Below are 5,298 nucleotides of genomic sequence, written 5' to 3'. Positions count from 1 at the left end.
GCTTCATTGAGCTTGCACCCACAGTCCCTTTGCACGGTCAGTGAAATATACTCGGATTCCTGTAGTGATTTCATGCTCTTTATTGCAGCTTGTAAAACAGTGACTGAATTGCCCCCCAAACCTCAGGCTTTTATATACATTATTACACAATGAGTCCTGTCTGATTGGCTGATTCTGCTTCCCTCCTGGAGCCTGATTGGTCTTTCCTGCAAGCCAATCAGTTGTTGCATTCTATGATCCTACCAGCCTAATAGGCTGATTAACTTCCTTCTGGAGCCTGATTTGTCTTTTCCTGCAAGCCAATCAGTTGTTGCATTCTAAGATCCTACTTGCCTATTGTTCTAGGATCCAAGCTTAGTACATAACAGTGCTTACTATCTGTGCAGTCCAAACCCAAGATCCACCAGGATGATCAAGACTGGAACAGGTGGATTTGGGGCTGTCCCAGCTGAGCTGGGGCTTAGCCAGGCCTACACCACAATGACTCCCTCAACCTGTCTGAGGCATAAGTCCAGAGGTCCTGTGGGCAGTGCAGGGCAAAGAGAGCCTTACACAAAACCTATTTCAGCTCTGGCATGTGACCTAACAATGCAGTGGAACTTAGGCCGGCATAACAAGTGCTGCAAGTCAAATTCTATTTTAAAGGTTTGTTTTCCCTCTGTGGCATGAACTGGCAGGATAGCGGGGAGGAGGAAGAGGATTCTGGTGAGGGCTGTAGCCACGACTGAGGCACTCCAGCTGGAGATGGAGAAGGAGAGGTTGGTGTAGAAAGTACTTGCAGGGGTGATGGAGGATGATGTGGGTCAGTGGACACACAGGAAGCAGAGCAACAGGACCCCTCACCAGAGCCAGAGGGGCCCCTGTCTCCCCAAACACAGCAAGCTCTGGGGTGTAAGGAGCAGCGGGGGAGAGGGCAAGGCTCTGGGAGGCTGAGGGCCCACAACCCTGCTCATTAGCTGGCCAGATGGGTCTCATTACTTCCAGGAGGAGGTGTGTGATTCCTCAGCTGGAGGAGGCTCAGAACAGGTGAGGGTCACCTGCCTTGTCAAGCCCAGATGCTGCAATCAACATGCAAGGTATAATAAAAGGGAAGCAGAGATGAGGTGCTATGTCTGCTCAACTGCCCATGTTGGTTGGACCACAGCCTGGATGTTCCAGGGAGCTTTTTGGGACTGTGCATATGTGGGGTTGACTTCTGGATCAGCAGCAGAGATGGGAGCCTAACCCTGGCAAGACTTTGGACCTGTTGGCCTGCCAGACTGCATGCTAGCATCTGCTGTGGGATTGTGCACTCCAGCAAGAGTTGCTACCAGGTACCCTGTAGTTCCGGACCCTCTATCAGGCTGAGGCTGGTTCAATGGGTAGTAGCCCTGCTCCTGAATGGAGCTTGGAATAAGGATAACTTAATCCAGTTTCCTATACTTAGGAATTGCTCTGTAATGGTTTGGGGGATGATGGCTGCTGTTAAAGCCGGCTGTGTGTATCACTGGGCACAACCGACTGATGTTTGCACAGATGTGTGGATTGGGACCCATGTGTTTGGATGTGATATATATTCACTTGGGGGGGGATGCTTTAGTAAAAACAAGACAAAATAAAACAATCTTATTTGACCTGAAACATTTAAAATGTTTTGCTGAAATGATCTGGCAACTCTATATATAGAACACCTCTGTTGATATTTGACAGAGGAATCATAGAGAACAGGTTTTGGTGTCAACTATCTTGTAAGGAAAAAAAAATCACTTAAATTTGACCCTAAGAATAACACCCTTCCTGCAAATACAATCTATTTAACTGGTTCTGTGATGGTTTACTGTTACTGAGACCATGAGCAACAATTAGAAACATTTATTGTACAGTACTAATCAATTCAGTTGACTTAAAGCTATGAAAATGTGATGTTTCCCCTCTGTTTAGTTCTGTATGTCAGCCATATGCAATCCATAGAAGATGCAGTGTGGACATCAATCTTCCGTCTCACTTTGCAGTGAGCAATTTGACAGCTAGTCTTTTGAAACAGTGCAGCAAAATAGATTATTCTTGTTTCCCTTGTATAATCGCAAAGGTAATCTTCCAAGCGCAGCAGAGACCGAATGTTCCACTCTTTGTATCCTTAGCAACACAAGTTCAGTCCTCTGCATCAGAGTTCAGTGGAACCCAAATGGGTCACATATTTCCCAAAGGGAAAAGTATTGGTGAGTCAGCCCCACAGTATAGCAAACACCGGAAGGAGGTGAAGGAGTTCAGCAAATTATTCGAACTGTGTGCCACTTCAGGAGGGAGAACAGGAGGTACACTCCTCAAATCTATCAAACTGAGACTCCATGCATAACCTATTTGGTGATGTCATGACAGCTGCTGGTGAATAATACTCTATTCAAGTTTGACATAGAGGGGTAACACATGATATGCATATGTAGCTGTCACCACGAGGGATTGGGGAGAAATTCTGTTCAGTTTACACTTAAAGGTGATTTCCAAAATAATATGCAAACTGACATAATCATCCTTTGGTACTTGCACTTCTCTGAACTGGGCAATGCCGTTTTCCAGCAAGGTTATGTATAAGAATGCATATACTAAAGTGTGCATAAAAATGCATACAGTATATTAGTGAAAATAACATTAGAAATGCATTATATTAGGGAAAACATATATATTAGGGGAAATAAAGTGTTGCAAAAAAAGTGTATATTGGGAAAATCTGCATACAGGTATTTATATATTAGGAGAAATTTACACTAAAATATTGATGATTTTTTTCCGAAGGACTTTTAATGCAAACCAATGTAGAAAGGTGGAGAATTGAAGACAGGAAAAATTAGAAACTGAAATTGACAGATTCATCCAGCTGAAGTCACCACACAGCATCCTTGAGCAGCTACCAAGGCCTCAGCAGCTCAGCAATGCCCACTGCAGATATCTTGCCCGTCAACTCATTACAGCATGGAGGAAGGGTAGTAAGCTTGTGGTTATGTTTTGCATATTTTCACGGAATGTTGATATTCCCATTAAAATGTCGTTATGTGGCCATTTTTGCAATTAGACAGGAATTTTCTTCCATCAAGAAGTCTCATTTGTACTCAATTATCTCAAGGAATAAATTAACATATGGGGGAGAAGGAGAGGTAACAGCCACAGAACAGGTTCTCTGGTTGAGAAATAAGCAATATTGCCTAAAGCCAACAAGAAGGAAGAGCTTTTTGACATTTGTGGTTTAATATTCTTTCTGCATGCTTCGAATACTGGCAGCACATAAACAAAAAGCTATGGATGCTTTGAGCAGAGTAAAATTGTTTCCTTTTCTCTTCCCATATAAAAAAGTAGGGTGAAGAGGCCTTAACAAAAGGGAGACCTAAAATAAACATGGAATCCAAAAGTTCTGGGAAGTAACTTCAAAATGAACCGTTTCTTTTCTTGTCTGTTTATTCTAATTAATTTTTTGTGTTGGACATAATAAAAAAAATCAAATAAATGCACAATAGCAATCAGAGACCATATCCAGAAAATATAAAGATTTAAGGGGAAGGAATGCCACTGGTCAAAAGGGATATTCTGAACTTTCCTTCTGGAAGCGGGAGTGTATGTGATACAGTTAGCAAAAGAGGAGAAAACCATGTTAAAACAATGTAACTCATTAATAATTATCTAATTATGAACCTCTTACCAATATAAAATGTTAAAAAATGGAGGAGCAATGTAAACCAATCTGACTGGTAAAATATAGGCAGGTTAGGAAATAGATGGCCACAACTGTGTACAAAAAATAAGGTTTGACCAAATCTCTTGACAGTTAACATTGGTGGGTCGGTTTCTCCAGCAGGACCAGATGCCACACACTGTGAGTTCAGTTCCCAGGGTTCTTTAAATGAATGGTGTGGATGTGACCAGGGTACCAACCCTTTAAGCAGTGCTCTTTTTCTAGGCAAAGAGCTGCTGGAGCTCACTGTGAACTTCTCCCTTGTTCTCTTAGGATGGCAATGGTATCCACATGAGAGGTGCCGGAGCTGAGCTCCAGTGAGCTCCGTCTGGGGGGGGGGGAGCCGTACCTATAAATTACATGAATTTGTCACTTTCCAAAGCTGTGCAGTTTCCAAGCATGCAGCAACCAAGAGGGAAAATTATAAAATCCTCACATAGAACCATTTTGTTCACCAAAAATTCACAGGAGCATGGATTTAGCATTGGGTATAATGATTTGTTGAATCATTTTAAATACTTACCGATAATGCTGATTCTGAAATTTTGAAAAAACCCTCTGTCAAGTCCTGGGACGGATGACCCCACACGAGTCTGCAGGAAGCAGGTCAGGCAAACAGAGCAGAGACTGACAAGCAGAGACAGTATTCATGCAAAGGTCAAAACACAGGGTTGGAAAGCAAGAGCAATCAAGTTCTTCAGAAAACTAGAGTGGCAAACCCTCTAAGTGTCCCTATTTTCCAGGGATGTTCCTGATTTAGAGAAGCCATCCTGGTTTCTGATTTGATCCTGGAATGTCCCTCTTTTCCTTAGGATGTCCCTATTTCCACCAGAGAAATGGTGGAGGTTATGGAGTTATCTGACCCCTGAGCCATTTGAAGGCAATTCTGTTTAGAGAAGTTTAAAAAAAATGTTTAGTGTTTTATTATGTTTTTATATGTGTTGGAAGCTGCTTAGAGTCGCTAGGGCAACATAGTAAGATGTGTGGGGTATAAATAGTAATATTATCATTATGGAATGGGACATCCCTATTTTGATCAGAGAACTGTTGGAGGATATGGAGTGGTCCCAGGGAGGAGCTGACTTACCATATTGGCCTGATATAAGCCATGCCTTTAAAATTCAAGGCGGGGGGGGGGGGAGAGAGAAAGGCAATACCTGAATATAAGCCACTCCCTTGAAATTCCACAGGCACTCACACCTGTTCCATTTTACCGTATGTCTGTTTCAGCAGTGATATCGCAAAAGCCAATTTTTGTAGGGACATGAATTTAAGCCACACTTTAACTTTTCACGGTTGGAAGTTGGAAAAAAAAGTGTGGCTTATATTAGGGCCAATACGGTACTCCAAAAGTGTTGAGTAAAGTAACTACCAGTAAGTCCTTACACAGTCCCTTGCGTTGACTAGGCTTTCAGGCCCTGTCCCCTTGCTGGACATCAGAGCTCCTTAAAGACTTAGGTCCTCTGACCTAGAGCCTGGTGATCCATCACCTTTCAGTTATCTCTTGCTGGGCACACCACCAGCTGGTGAACAAACTCAGTGGGACATGAGATCATTGGAGTTGAGGATGCTGGTCCCTTGATGGTGTCTAGTTC

General features: G+C 42.9%; 1 long non-coding RNA gene across 1 annotated transcript; it reads left to right on the top strand.

The window, feature by feature from the left end:
* The first annotated feature begins 797 nt into the window (after nt 1-797).
* On the top strand, nt 798-3,040 carry LOC308597550. Its single transcript, XR_014013051.1, has 2 exons — nt 798-1,076; nt 2,773-3,040. It is a non-coding gene; the product is annotated as an uncharacterized lncRNA (long non-coding RNA).
* Nucleotides 3,041-5,298: the final 2,258 nt, after the last annotated feature.

Source organism: Podarcis bocagei, assembly GCF_964188305.1.
Source record: "Podarcis bocagei genome assembly, chromosome: 11".
Classification (NCBI taxonomy): domain Eukaryota; kingdom Metazoa; phylum Chordata; class Lepidosauria; order Squamata; family Lacertidae; genus Podarcis; species Podarcis bocagei.
The sequence above is the reverse complement of the archived record's forward strand: the minus strand, read 5'-3'. Positions and strand labels throughout refer to the sequence as shown.